This window comes from Lepus europaeus, chromosome 12 (assembly GCF_033115175.1).
Source record: "Lepus europaeus isolate LE1 chromosome 12, mLepTim1.pri, whole genome shotgun sequence".
NCBI lineage: Eukaryota > Metazoa > Chordata > Mammalia > Lagomorpha > Leporidae > Lepus > Lepus europaeus.
Genome location: NC_084838.1, coordinates 45127319 through 45143555, shown reverse-complemented (window position 1 = coordinate 45143555; position 16237 = coordinate 45127319). Strand labels below are relative to the sequence as shown.

Below are 16237 nucleotides of genomic sequence, written 5' to 3'. Positions count from 1 at the left end.
AAATGTTCAAAAATTTATATAGAAAAATTGTTCTCAGTGGACATTGTACCAATTTATATTCCCACCAGAAACAGTTATTCATTATTTTTGGAAATATTTAATTATTCATTATTTTTGTTCATTTATTTATTTATTTTAGTTAAAAGACACAGAGAAACAGGGTCAGCAATAGAGAGACAGAGATCTCCCATTTGCTTTTTCATTCCTCTAATACCTACAGCAACCAAGTATGGGCCAGGCCAGTGCCAGGAACTGGTAATTCAATCTGCATATCCTAGATGGGTGGCTGAGGCCCAACCACTTGAGGTGTTGTCTGTTGCCTCCCAGAGTACACATTGGCAGGAAATGAATTGGGAGCAGAGCTGGGACTCAAACCCAGGTACTCTGGTGTGGGATGCTAGCAGCCCAGGTGGTGAATACAACTATGCCAAAACACCCACCTCACACCAGGAGTGTTTAAGTTGCCTCACATACAACTCTTATCGTTAAAGTGTATTGCATTATATGTGCATAATAAAACATGTTTATTTCATCAAATTAAATGAAAAATATTTCATTATGTCTTAAATTTATGTTGCCTTTTTTTCATGTGCTTATTGGCAATGTGTATGCTTTTTGTTAATTTGCCCATTGTATCTACATGTTTTCTGTTAGAGTATTTTATATCTTCCATAAACTTTTGATCTAAACAGCTTACAATAACATTCTATTTTCAAAGAGATTGATGTAATTTTAATAGGATAATACATTACATGTGTAGCATATATTATGCTTTTTCAAAGTGTGGAATTCTATAAAGGTGCTACTTTTGAATTTATCATTGGAAAGTGTTCAACAAACCAAATACTGTACTATAATAAATTGATTTGGAAAGCTCTGTGGAAAACCAATACAATTCTAACTAGAACCAGAATGGTTGATGAAGTATTAATATTTTTCTGTAATAGTTTTGTTTTGGGTGTGCTAATGCTATATTGATATTTATTTGTAAAGTAATTACATATTATATTTACTTTACTATCATAGATGTTACATTACATTAATTTTATTCCCCAAGTTCTCTCTTAGGAATAATAAAAAAAGTTCCTAAGTTATTCCATAGAGATATGGAAGAAAATAAAATTCTTTTTTGTTTTTATGCCCATTTCACAAGGGTTAGCACAGGCAACTTTTTTTTAACAGGCAGAGTTAGACAGTGAGAGAGAGAGAGACAGAGAGAAAGGTCTTCCTTTTCCGTGCGGCCAGTGCGCTGCGCCAATCCGAAGCCAGGAGCCAGGTGCTTCCTCCTGGTCTCCTATGCAGGTGTAGGGCCTAAGGACCTGGGTCATCCTCCAATGCCTTCCCGGGCCACAGCAGAGAGCTGGACTGGAAGAGGAGCAACTGGGACAGAATCCGGGACTAGAACCCGGGGTGCCCCAACCGGGACTAGAACCCGGGGTGCCAGCACCTCAGGCAGAGGATTAGCCAAGAGAGCCACCATGCCAGCCAGGCAACAAGATTTTTGTATTCCATTTTTGCCAATTGCAGACTCCTTATGAAAATCATTTAACATCTCAGTACTATGGTTTAGCCATCTGCGAAATATGTGTAGTAGTAATATTGGGTGATTTGAAGGTTAATTAATGTTTTCAATGTCCTTTGAAAACTCTGTATTAAAACTCTGTATTAAAAAATGTACTAGAATCGCAAAACTTGATGCAATCATAATTAGACTATTTTTCTTTCAAATTTATTGAGCACAGTTGGTACAGAAACATGACAGAAACCAAAGATCAACTTTGGAAGCTTGATCACATTTTCTATCTGCATATAATTGGTGGAAAATATAATAAACTCCACAAAACATATATAAAGCTAGGTAACTTCTGAAAACTATGCTAATTTTTCCAATTAATGTCTAAAATTAAAATATTATTTTCTTAACATGTTTGAGGATTCAGTTATCTATGAAGCTGTTTCTTTGTTATCCTTCAGGTCTCCTTCATAATGTTATGCAAGAAGATATCCTAAGATTCTGATTCTTCCAGGCCTTGATGTTTATTTCTTGCAATAAATTTGTCAAGAGTCTGTGTGTGTGTAGGGGGGGATGCATAGAAAATGAGGGGCTTGATCTTTTTTTTTTTTGATGAATCAGAAAAATTTATTAAAGAATTACATCATCACTTCTCAGCCTTTTGGCTAAGATTAAGTGTGGAGATTTACACTGAGCATCACTATCACTATCTTTATTTTGAACTTTTTCCCATGAAAAACTATATCTTTTGTCCTTGACTTTGCCCATTTTTTTATTTGACAGGCAGAATTAGACAGTGAGAGAGAGAGACAGAGAGAAAGGTCTTCCTTCCGTTGGTTCACCCCCCAAATGGCCACCATGGCTGGCATGCTGTGCTGATCTGAAGCCAGGAGCCAGGCACCTCTTCCTGGTCTCCCATGTGGATGCAGGGCCCAAGCACTTGAGCCCTCCTCCACTGCCTTCCCGGGCAACAGCAGAGAGCTGGAAGAGGAGCAACCGGGCCAGAACCCGGAACCCCAACCGGGACTAGAACCTGGGGTGCCGGTGCATCAGGCAGAGGATTAGCCAAGTGAGCTGTGGCACCGGCCAACTTTGCCCATTTTTAAACCCTGTTATGTTCATTGCCTCCTAATTTGTGCTAGTACTCTTTTAGTTTTCTGTGTGTTGGAGTTACTTGATGGGAATATTTTAATGCTTTATTTAACTAAGAGACATATTCCAAAACTAAGGCATATTCTTCAAGCAGCAATCTTCTTTTGTTGCTATTGTTTTTAAGTTCAGAGACAGAATGGTCATCTCAGGCTGGTTAACTGGCCAAATGCCCACAATGGCTGGGACCTGACCAGTAGCTGGAAATGCAAATCATGTTTCCCATTTGAGTGGCAGGGACCTAGTCAATGGAATCATTATGAGCTGCTTCCCAGGGTCTGTCTTGGCAGCAGACTGGAGACAGGAGTCAGAGCCAGAAATCCAATCCAGGCACTCTGAAGTGGGACACGAGCATCTTAACTGCTACCTTGAATGCTACTCTCTGCAATCAGAAAATCTTGAATCCTTTTGGTAAGTGATATAACTTCTACTTCAGTCTACTCCTATTTTTAGCACATAGTTGATAGAGATTATAATTTTTAATTATAATGAATAATGATTATGAATAAAACATACTCTTATAATCCATAAAATATTTATACATCAGGACATTTCATAAGTGTGCATCTTAACACACCAGGTTCTTATGATGTTCTGCAACGACTTTGTTCTAGTACAAAATCTGAATTTGGTACCATGTCCCATGATTCCCTATGATCAGATCACTTAGTCCACCTCTTCAGCTTCTTTTTCAGAGCATTCTCCCAGACAGTCTCAGTCCCACCTTAGCTAGCGTGCTCTCTGTACACTCTGTTTTGTTTTTACTGCAGATCCTTACAGTTTGAAGCCTGTTTCCAATTCCAGAATTGATCCCCTTCAAAAGGCTGACACCTTGTACATCATGCAAACTGTCTTTCCTGGAATGCCTACTCAAAACCTGGTGTAGTGCATTACCCTCTTGAAAAATCAACAGATTTAACAATTGCACAGCAAGTTTACTATTCACATATAATTTGGTGCCATGTGAGACAGGATACCAATCTATTTGATTCATCATTTCACCACCATTGTCTTGCCCAGTGTCTGGCTAGGCCCTCAATATTTATTGATCTGTTTAATGATGCATGTTTTCAGATGTAACTGCATATTAGCAACATACCAAGGGAAAAGTTTAGATGTACCCTAAAGGAAATTGCATGCTGTTTGTAATTTCTCCACAAAATATCACTTGCAATCATATATCTAAGCTTTTTCTTGACCATCTTCAAAAGGATGTTATTAAATTGCAAACAACCTATATCACTGCCAGATGGCACTGATTGTTTAAATGCCAATTATTTTTAAATTAAAAATTTTCTCTTCAATATTCTTCTGCTAGAAACATTAGACTATTAGCATGCAATTATACTTATTTTCTTACACATATCTAAGGTGTTATGGATAACTAAAATCAAGATGAATAAATGGTATATTGGGAGCAATTTTCAGTAAAGTAGTGATGAAATTCTGTTGTTAGTCTAATTGTTGTGAGCTAAAAGGCTATACCATTACTTTTAAAATATGAGCCTTTTTGGGCCTGATGCTGTGGCATAATGGGTTTAGCTGCCACTTGCACTACTGGCATCCATATGGGCACTGGGTCAAGTTCTGGCTGCTCTACTTACAATCCAACTCCCTGCTAATGCAACTGGGAAAGCAGCAGAGGATGGGTCAAGTCCTTGGGCTCCTGCACACTTTTGGGAGACTAAGAAGAAGCTCCTGGCACTAGTTTCTGCCTGGCACAGCCCCAGCTGTAGTGACCATTTCAGGAGTGAACTACCAGATAGAAGACATATCTCTCTCACTCTCTGTTTCTGTCCTTCTCTCTCTTTCTCTTTGCCTTTCAAATAAATAAAATCTTTAAAAGAAAATAAGAGCCTTTGTAGACATCATTTGAGACACATGGAACCCATGATAGAGTATGTAGCTTCAAATACTGGTTCTGCTTTTTTCTTTTTCTTTTTTGAAGATTAATCTATATATTTGAAAGGCAAAGTGACCCATAATTCCATGCTCTTGCTCCTCCCATCCTCTTTCCGCCATCTTTCCGTGCTTCCGTGATGGTGCGCATGAACGTCCTAGCCAATGCTCTCAAGAGCATCAACAATGCCTAGAAGAGAGGCAAACGCCAGGTTCTTATCAGGCCGTGCTCCAAAGTCATCGTCAGGTTTCTGACTGTGATGATGAAGCATGGTTACATTGGCGAATTTGAAATCATTGATGATCACAGAGCTGGGAAGATCGTTGTGAACCTCACCGGCAGATTAAACAAGTGTGGAGTGATCAGCCCCAGATTTGATGTGCAATTGAAAGATCTAGAAAAATGGCAGGATAATCTGCTTCCATCCTGCCACTTTGGTTTCATTGTACCGACAACCTCAGCTGGCATCATGAACCATGAAGAAGCACGACAAAAACAAACAGGAGGGAAAATCCTGGGATTATTTTTCTAGGGATGTAACACAGGCATACAAATAAAAGCTCAATGGACAAAAACAAAAAACAAACAAACAAACAACAACAACAAAAACAACGCAGAGAGAGAGAGAGAATGACTGTGTGTGTGTCTCAGAGATCTTCCATCTTCTGGTTCATTCCTCAAATGGCTGCAACAGTGATGTCTGAGCCAGGCTGAAACCAGAAGCCAGAAACTCCATACAGGTCTCCCAAATGTGCAGGGTCCCAAGTACTTGGAGGCATCTTCATCTGCCTTCCCAGGTGCCTTATCAAGAAGCTGGATTGGAAACAGAGCTGTGATGCAAAGCAGCATTCTCTCATGGGATCCTGGCCTTGAAAACTTTGACTTAACCTGCTATGCCACAATGCCAGCTCCTGGCTCCACCTTTGATTCCAGTTTCCTGATAATTTACACTGTTGGATGCAGCGGGTGTTGGCTCCAGTTTTATCAGACTGCTTATTAATAATTTTCTATATTAATAAAGCCTGTGGGCTCTTGCCATGTATTCAGAGAATTCTCAATACTGGCTCAAATAGACCAGACAACACAGTAAGTTTTTAAGGATTTTATTTAGCGAGAGAAATGCACAGGAGAGTGAGGGCTTTACTTAGGGGAGAAAGAGAAGTCTAGAAGCTAAATTGGGTCCATACCAAGCAGAGAGCAGGCCAGGCGTGAGCCATGTGGAGCAAGCATGCAGGCAGGAAAGCAGGGGGGTGGGGTGGTGAAGGCTACACAGCCACAGAGCAACAAGGGCAACAAAGGGAGCAAGGGAAACAAGGGTGGGGCCACTGTGTTCCAGGCTTTTTATTCACTTCCAAAGGGCAGTGGCTGTGTAGTCTGATTGGCAGGTGGGGGTACAGATGGGGTCAGGCAGGGACATGAGATCACACAGCGGGTGTGGTGGAGGTCATGGTCTCCAGTTTACAAATCTAATCAGTTTTAACCTATCTACCTGCCTATATCACAAGTAGTTGAGATCTCCACATGGGAGATCCAGGTTGGGGACTTGGTTCTGGGCTTCTGCCTGGCCTAGCCTTGTCCATTTGCTGGCATTTGTAAGTCACCTCGATGATAGGATCTCTCTCTCTCTGTCTGTCTCACTGCCTTTCAAGTGAAAACAAAACAAAAAACTAAATTATGCCACCTTTCAATTTGTCTTTTAAGCATCTATTATATACAATATTCAGTTAGTTTACAGTCTCATATTCTAGACATTGTTGTAACTGTGGTAATTCATCTATAACAATGGTCTTATGAGATAGTTTACTATTATATGAAATTATTATTACTTTCAGTGAGCTTATTATGAGAGTGGTGGTTAATAAAACTACCACTTACAGCAGTTTTACCAGAATTTGTTCATCTAAATATTGAAGAAAATGTGTATTTTGATAACTAAGAGATGATTGGGAATGTGGAGTTGTGAGGAGTAGCGGCCATTTGGGGAGTGAACCAAAGGAAGGAAGACCTTTCTCTCTCTCTCTCTCACTGTCTACAACTCTGTCAAATAAATAAATTAAAAAAAAAAAAAACCCTAGTACCAACAGATGCTGTGTTTTTTTTTTTCCCCCCTCCCCTCTCTGGGAGGCCCTCTCCATGCTGCTCTGGCTGGAGGTCTTTGATTCTAGTAAATCTTGCTTTTAAATCTCTCTGTTTGTCTGCTTGGAAATTCTTCTTCGATGTGAAACAAGGAACTGAGGTAATAATATACTCTATGCCATCCTGTATGCCATCACTTGTAACAGGGTTTTCCTGAACAAGGTAAAATTGGGAGAAATGCTTGTGGCAGGCATACAGGCTAAAATTGATTAGGTCTGTGAGCTGGAAGACTGCACCTTCGCCATACCCCTGTATGACCTCATGCCCCTACCTGGCCACATCTGGGTGCCCACCAGTCAATCAGGTTAATTAACCACTCCCCTTTGGAAGTGGGTTAAAAGCCTGGGATACTGTGTGTCCAGCCCTTCTTTTCCCTGGCCTCTTGCCAGAAGGGGACTTGCTGTAGCCCTGTGCCTCCAGGGCTCGTGGCTTTCGGGCCACCCGCCCTAGGCTTCCTGACCTAGATATTCCTCCATGTGGCTGGTTCCTGGTGCTCAGTATGAACCCAAAATTACCTCTCTCTCTTAAATAGACCTCTCTCTCTCCTATGCATTTTTCACACTAAATAAAGCTTAAAATGTACCATGCTGTCTCGTTTATTTATGCTGGTATTTAGAATTCTTTTCTAAATATTAAGCAAGAACCCTCTCAGGCTTATTAATATTGGGGATTTATTAATAAGCATATAGTGATATCATATGGTACCCCAAATTCTGGTAACATATGTAGTACCCCAGATGGTGCTTCTGGGAAACTTTAAGGGGTCACATTTTTGTATAGATTTTAAGGGGTCATCTCAGATATCACTGGGACACGTGATGAAATTATAACTCTGGTTCAGAAAGGCTTCCAGATGGATGATGAGGTAAACAGAATGGATACATAAAAAAATAAGCATCACTTGCTTTATGAATCTTAAACTGTTTTTACTGCACTAACTTGGTATTTTCTATTTCAGAAAATTATCAAAGCTAAATGTGTCAAAGTCCTGGACATCAAAAAATTCATAATCAGCATTTCACTCTCAGGTACTAAGAGGTTTTTTTCTCTACAGAAGATATTTTGGTGTCTCATTAAAAAAACACTAGTTTTTCTACTTTCCTTTTAATTTATATTAGGAATTTTCAACTTTAAAAACAAATTGAAAACTGTACTGTTCTTTCCAGAACTCATATCATGTGCAAAAACATAGTTCAATTCAAGGCACAAATTTAATGTGTGTTTTGAATTGTAACCAAATCACATCTTGAGATTTTAAGTAATGGAATAGTAGCTGTTATTTTTTCACATGATATCAATATTTAAATTAAACTTAATTATTATCTTTCTGGGAAAAGAAATGAAAATTGTTCTTCAATGTAATATTGATATATTAAAATTTCTATGTAAATATTGAGGGCTTCTTACAGAGACTTGTGTGCCATTATACATAATTTAATACTGGCAAAATCCCAATATTCCTGTTGCTTACTTTGGCAGATGTTGGGTGTTTAGAGGAATAGGACTTGTGCATTATTTTTGTCCTGTTTTGTCATTCTGTTCTTTTCCGAAATAAAACTAAGTACCAGGAATTTAGCAACTAACAAGTTTTGAGAAAAAATTTTTAATGAAGACATCAATTACAAAAATTTCCAGATTTCTATTTTAAAACGTTTCAAGAAAAATATTTATCTTGGAAAACATGTGAACTATTTTTCATAATATCCCACCATATATATGTTAATAAAATGTGGTTTTGTCTCTTTTACCTTTTATAATGTAGCTTTTGAAGAATATTATTCAAATTAGAAGTTTATAACCTGTAATCCACAAGTAAACTTCAAGAGTTCATGAATGTTTAAATTATATGAAAAACTATATGTGAATATTTTTATTAATATAATTTCTCTTATTTATATTTCCTTATGAAAAAGTCCTAAACTTTATCCACCTGGCTGAGAACATCTGTAACATACACACAGAATTGAGAATCATTGCTTATATCTACAATCACCATTATTTTTTCCATTGTATGCTAATAAGACTTGACACTTATTTGGCACTTTCAACCATGTTCTGAACGTTTTAAAGTGATTTACATCCAATAAGTCATTTAATAGTCACACCAGCTTTATGAAGCAATTCTCTAATTTAATTTTCACTTCATAGATGAGGATACTGAGTCACAGAGGCTTAGTACTGTACCAATGATCATCCAGCTAATACGTTTAGAGCAAAGATTTGAACATGGACCACCTGTTTCCAGAATCTGCTGTAATGCATAATACTAACTGATATATCATTGAAAATTCATCTGGTTACAATATATGGTCTAGATATTATTTAATCACATGCTGTCTCATATGTATATGTTAATAGATATTACAAAAATTAATCAAATAAAGAGAAATTCAGACACCCTTATTAGAAAAACAGTTCATTATATCAACATAACTTTTCTTTCCAGAGTAACATATTAACCTAGTTAAAATATTTTGGATTTGATCTGGCATTTTAGTCATGTATTTTTAATGTGCATATCTGTTTCTTCACCTATGTTATACATCTAGTACATTTTTAAATTATGGACAAGGAGTTAAGATTTGTAAATTGCTGTATAAGTAAATTATTTATTTATTTGAGAGGCAAAGTCATAGACAGAGGGAGAGACAGGGGGAAGGTCTTCCATCTGCTGGTTCACTTTCCAAATGGTTGCCATGGCCAGAGCTAGACCAATCTGGAGCCAAGAGCCAGAAGCTTCTTCTGAGTTTCCCACATGAGGGCAGGAGCCTAAGCACTTGGGCCATCTTCTAATGTTTTCCCAGGCCACAGCAGAGAGCTGAATTGGAAGAGAAGCTGCCAGGACTCGAACAAGCACCCATATGGGATGCCAGCCACTGCAGGTGGAGGCTTAACCTTCTATGTCACAGAGCAGGTCCCAGTATAAATAAATCTTTAAGACAAAGTACTTATGTCACTCCCTTTCTATTTGGCCTTGTCTCATGTGGATCTTTGTCCTTTTTTATCTACCTCAGGGTTTTATAGAGCTCTTTTCCTGTTATACTTTAATTTTTACACTGTAATGTAAGTAGATTTACTTATTTCTTTGTTTATCCTATAATGGATTTTATTGTAGCTTACAAAAATTGACACCATTGTAAATAGAGAAGAAATAAGAGGTAAAGGAAGAAAGAAATGGAAATAGGACTGAGGTTGATACACAAAAGACTTTCCATGAAATATCAATATTGTCTTTCCAAATTTGCCTCCAATTGCCAGTCAGCGCAGAGTAACATGATCTTTTATACCTTTTACCAACTTATATGATAAAAATTAACAATCTATTTCTAAACAGTGTCATAGTCACTCATAGTAAAATCAGAAATAATTCTCTCCCATTTACCTTCAAGAAAAACATCCAGTTTAACCAGTGAACACCCCCCAAACCAGTTTTACTAATGGCATTTATAGGAACTATATTCCTTACACACTACAGCACAATTTTGTAAATTCCACCAGGAACCAAGGCTTTACAGTCCAGGCCAATGTCTTTCTGATTATCTGGATTAATCTGAGGAGTTTGGCCTGTGTCCTTTTAGAAAACTCAGTGTTTCTGACAGACAAGAATGCAGTAGTTTCCATATTTATTCCTTTGCCTATCTTGGAGGGCTGGAGCATTCATATAATTGGATACACTTTTGCAGTGTTCCAGGGGAACAAATTCCCTGAAGCAGAGGTTGGTTTCTTTAGACATGCATGAAAGTACATTTTTACCACTGGAAGGATCTTTCAGGAAACCCTAGGACACAGCAAAAGACTTAAAGCTTAAAAAAAATCAATCATTAAGGATTTACAAGCAGGTAAAATCTGAGCAACTACTCTAGCAGTGGTTGTGTGAGTAAATCTCAACACTGGCTTGACCAGTTTGGTATGGAGTTCTTATGACTGAACCTAACACAAAATATTAATTTACCTCCCTCAAACAAGACTTATGGCTGGGGTGGCATAGTGCATAGTGTCTCAGGTAAGAGACAGAACACAAGAAATAGGGGAAACAGTAACATCAATTCAGATAGATTTTTCAAAGAAAGGTTACTTTATCTTTCTTATATCTCTTTAAACAGAACAGTATTACAGTTTGAGGGGTACTCTTTAAGTAGCTGACTAAAATTAGATGTGAAAGCCAATATTTTGTAAGATTTGGGAAACCAATTGCAATTTTAAGAGGTGATGACTAATACAAGCATCACAAAACCCAGAAACCTGTGATGCTGAAGGACCGTGAAGCTAATTTCTCTGGAAAATTCTTAGTTCTTCATCATACAAAGCTGCGGAGGGAATGAAGAAGCCATAACCACTGAAAGAACACAGTCGTCATGGGCATAGAAATCCTTGGACTTTGTGTTATCCTGAGTGTTGTCATGATTCCTCCTAAAAAAGTCCTTTGTACTGGTTATTAGCAGTGAGAAAGTTGTCCTTCTAGACTGTTTTTGCAGCAGCTGCCACACTGGCTCACTCAAATGGCAGCAGCTGTGGCATTTCCCAGATTCAAATGGTATTCATTTGAGGCCTACACTCATCTATCTGGAACAAGCACAAGCGCTGCTTCCCAAGCAGTCCCACCCCCTGTCCTGTCTTCTTGCCCAGCTGGCGTGCCCACTCTTCCTCCTCAGACCTCCCTCACTCAGCATACATACACAAGAACATGCACACATTTTGAAGACCATGAACATTTCTAAATGGATTGAGATGGATTGCATCTGCTACTCAGTAGAGGAGAAGTCAAGGTTGGAAAGGACTGGGTGGGCTTTGGCTGTCTTTGATCAAAGTTAACAGTGTAAAAATGCAGGCCAAATAAACCCTTAACTTGGGTCAGCAGGAACATACTCCAAAGAAGCATCATTCCCTAGCAGTGCCCCAGCCACTATATCCACTAATACCTGCAAATGATAAATAGGTCAGCAGTCAAAATGAAGGCTTGACTATCTACCTCAAAGAAGTTTAGGAAATCAGGATAGACTTTCTCCCATCACAGCAGTCTTTGGTGGGCAGTCCTCTTGCAGACATCATTAAGGAAATGAATGTTCCGAGAAATTTGGAAAGCCCGGCAAAGTCATAATTCAAAAGTGTAAGGACTTTGGGTTTATCCACTTAGAAACCACAATGATAGCAGAGATTGCCAAATTGGAGCTGGACAATGTGTCACTCTAGTATATCAGCTGTGTTTGTGTGTGCACTTTACCTGCCATAGTGCAACCCTTAACAGTCTGAAACCTTCCTCAGTGCATGGCCTATGCTGGAAGAGGCCTTTTCCGTATTTGGCTTAGTGGAGAAGGATGAGGTTATTGGGAAAAGACATTGTTGAGTTCTCAGAGAAGCCAGCTGCTTGGAAGGCTCTGGACAGATACAATGAAGACTGTTTCCTGGTAAGCATTTATTCTTAGCCTGTGACCTTGGGCCAGTGAGATGATGAAGAGGGACTTCCACGGAATCTTGTTGTAAAGAACCAAGAGTTTCACAAAGAGTGAGAGCAGCACCCAGGTCTGCACAGCATGGCTTCTGTTAGTATGGATGTGCCATGCAGTAGAAGGTGCTCGTTGACATGGAGAAGCAGCAGCCAGACCAAGTGGACCTCAAAGTCAAGGAAGCTCCTGAAAAGCTGAAGATGGATATGGAGGCTGCTCACCATGAGAACAAGGTCAAGTAAATAAAGCTTAATTTGATGAAACATCAAGAACTTTGGAGAATGGAAGAGCTAGATAACAAAGAGGTGCAAAAGCAATTGGAGCTCAGGCAGGAGGAGGTATGCAGGCTCAGTGAGGAAGAGATGCAGATAAATCTAGTTTCCCAAAAGGCCTTTAAAAGAAGGAACTTTTTGGATTAATCAGAATGGTATCGTGGAAAAGCATTAGAGATTTTTCTCAATAATTAGGTCTTCCCTGACTACTGTTCAAGGGAGTTTGTTAGAGGAAGTGGACCAGGGAGGTATAGTATATAATAGATCAGTTCTGAATAGTATATAGTTTAACTAATCAGTTCTGTTTGCTGCATTCCTGAAGTCCCAAATGTGATAGTTAAGGTCCTGGTGGAACCATAGCAAAATGGATCTAGTTAGACCCCTTCAATCTTGATCATCCTATTTTTGTCAATTTTGCTTTATTTGCTTTTTTATCCTTTAACCCCCAAACCCAGAGGTGCCAAGCATGACCCATTGCTCTTCTCTCAGCTGAGAATTCCATAGAGGTAACAGCACATTCACAGTTTTGCTATATTCCATATATTTTGATTTTCTGAAAAAGGCATTGTTGCTTAGAGATTGTCATTTTATCTTTTAAAAGCTCATTGTTAACTTTTCTCTATATTTTTCTTAGGTAAGAACAACCCAAGAACTGTCCATTTTTGTACGTGATGTTCCTGTTCACAGCTTTTCAAGATAGCCCTTTTATAATCCTGGGAAGAGGAATGCTACATGCTGAAGATCTGACAGTAGCTTTTAGTTTTGCCAATCTTAAATAGTTATGCTGTAAATCTTTTTTTATTGATATACAAAGTTTTATTTGTCCTTGATAAGATTTTTAAATTTGGAGTTTTTCAGAGGAACAGACAGTAATGTAGCATCAACTTACCAAAATAGATATTAAGCCAAAAATTTTTTAGATAAAATCAACACTTTGTTAATCTGAAAATGAGTGGTATATCCAAGCATGTGGGTCTTACATATGGTCCAAATCTGAAATCGGAGAAGACCCCTTAAAATTCACACTGAAATGTGGCCCCTTAAAGTTCCCTAGAAATGCTATCCGGGGTGCCACATGTGCTACTGGAATTTGGGGTGCCTTACAATTTCACCATGGGCTTATTACTAAATCCCCAATATTAATAAGCCCAACAGGGTTCTTGCCTAGTATTTAGAGAAGAATTCTAAATACCGGCACAGATAAACGAGACAGCATGTTACGTTTTAAGCTTTTATTTAGTGAGAAAGATGCATAGGAAAGTGAGAGCTTTTATTTAAGAGAGAGAGAGGTAAATAGGGGTTCATACCAAGCACCAGGAACCTGCCACGTGGATGAGCATCTAGGCCAGGACGCCTAGAGCACATGGCCCGAAGGCCATGAGCCCTGGAGGCGCAGGGCTACAGCCAGCCTCTTCCTAGCAAGAGGCCAGGGAAGAGCCACCAGGCTACACCATGTCCGGCTTTTAACCCACTTCCAAAGGGGAGTGGTTAATTAACCTGATTGGCTGGTGGGCACCCAGGTGTGGCCAGGTAGGGGAATGAGGCCACATAGGGGCGTGGCAAAGGCATCAGGTAGGGGCATGAGGTCACACAGGGGTGTGGCAAAGGCGTGGTCTTCCAGTTCACAAATCTGATCAATTTTAACCTGTATGCCTACCTACTTCAAGTCCACACAGTTGTGACAAGTTATATTCAAAAACATTGATTTCATTAAAGAGCAAGTTTGGTGGTCTTCAAGGAGAGATGGACAATAAACCTTTTTCACTATTTCAGTTAATTTTTCCTCTGTGGTTCACAAAACCCAATCATATTGGTAGAAAATTGTCAATGCATTTTAATAACTCACATTTCAAAATTTTACAGGTAGTGCCTAGAAAATGTGATGAGTGAATTGAATTAAAACTTGAAAGCCATATTTATTTATTTCTTCAGTACCCATTTATTCAATGATATCAATCCAGTATTGTGAGGAGGTAGATGAACTATTTGGCAGTTAAGTGGAGTCCTGGTGAAAATAAGGAAAGGGAAAGTCTCTTTAAGAGGGCACAAAATGCAGGCTTATCCCCAGAAGTTGCCTTTAGAAGATAAAATGCCAATCGCAGTCCTCTGAGTTTCCAGTTTTATCATGATAATAGCAAGCAAGTAGTGATTCCATCCTACTGAGTTTTTAGTTTATCATGAGAATAGCAAAGAGAAGTTACCAGTCACTCCCTTCTGATGGATTTTCTTTTGAGCAAGCTAGACAGGATTCCAATTCTGGCTTTTTGATCGGTTGTTGTCCCCACCCTCTCATTAATTGTTAGCTACTATTCTGTTTTAGTCCCTAAAATTGTGGCTAAAAGACTCCGCTATCACACTTTCTCGGGTCTGCCTTTTTTGGAGTGCCCCCACCCCGCTCCCACCGCCGCTGCATCAGGAGGTTTCTGACTTAAATAAACCTTGCTTTGCTCACTGCCATGTCTGCGTGGAAATTCTTCTGCTAGGTGAGATATGAACCAAGTTGCCTTTGATGCCATTTTAACTGTAAAAATATAGTGCTCTATACTTAAGGGGACGTATTTAGACTAGAAATATAGTTTGTTTTTCATTTTTGAAAAGAAATGTTTATAAATTTGCTAAGATTACAGATGCTAAGTAAATAGGAATGGCATCTGTGTTATATGATCATGTTAACAATCAAAATCATGCATTTTGCAGAATAATCTATAACCTAAAATGTGCTTTCATATTTATTCATCACAGTTCTTTCATTCATGAAAAGCATGAGACAGGAGATAGGCATCAATGTTTAATTATCCCCTTTGATTAAATAGTACACAAACATTTCTTCTTTCAGTTACACAAGGGTGCAAGGCCTCATCTTTGTTTTGCAGGAGTTCCGCTGTATTTTCAGGTTTTTGCACATCAGGCTAAATGGCAACTGGCCCTTTATTTAGAGAATCTTCATTTTCAACTGTTGGCACTGCCATCCTTTCAGCTGCTCTTAGCCTCTAGAGCCTACACATAATAAATAATACAATCTGCTGGAAGCCTCTAACAGCTTTAAATGTTTCTGCTAATGTGCCTGTGGCATTTTAGACCAGACTTTTAAAACTTCCCTAAAATCTAGAAATTACAAAACATTTATGGGTTTAAAAGGGCATAAACTAATGAACTGCTTGACTTTTTTTTTTTTTTTTTTAGATGAACCATCCATTTTTCACGTCAATCACTGAGTGCTTATTGCTGTCTGATATCTAAATGGCTTGGGTGTCTAGTATAAGTGACCACACATTTTCCCATATCTGTATTAAGCTTGATCTACAGAATTTCACTATTAGTTTAGGAGTCAACCTATTAGAGATTCAAACCCCAAATGAAAAATGAGCTCTTCAATTCAAGGGAGGAAAGAACAGCTTTTGTTGCTCATTCACTCCTAAAGATGCTGCGTTCTCACTCTTCCATGTGCAATCCCTGTGGCAGGGAAGAAGTTAAAACTTCTGTAGTCTTTCAAAATTGTTGCATAGACAAAAAAGAGAATACTATAGACATAGCTGTCCTTGTATTTTGACCTCAGATTATTGTCTGAGAAAGTCCTAATGGGTAAGGTCGAGGATAAGTTCTGTTGTTAGGGATGAATACTGTTGGATGTTTGCAGGCTTTCTGATGCAAAGCTTATTTCACTGCAAGTTCTAAAGAGAAGCTATCTTGCAAAGGGATTATTTCAAATGTTATTATTTATGTATATAGTGTACTTTTCTAGTTATCTATGTTTTGCAGAATGATATATATACATATATATATATTTTTTTTTTTTTTGACAGGCAGAGTGGACAGTGAGAGA

General features: G+C 38.6%; 2 pseudogenes; both read left to right on the top strand.

Moving 5' to 3' along the window:
- Window positions 1–4698: 4698 nt before the first annotated feature.
- On the top strand, window positions 4699–5094 carry LOC133771252 (small ribosomal subunit protein uS8-like; annotated as a pseudogene).
- Window positions 5095–11053: 5959 nt separating this feature from the next.
- LOC133770990 (non-POU domain-containing octamer-binding protein-like) lies at window positions 11054–12561 on the top strand (annotated as a pseudogene).
- Window positions 12562–16237: the final 3676 nt, after the last annotated feature.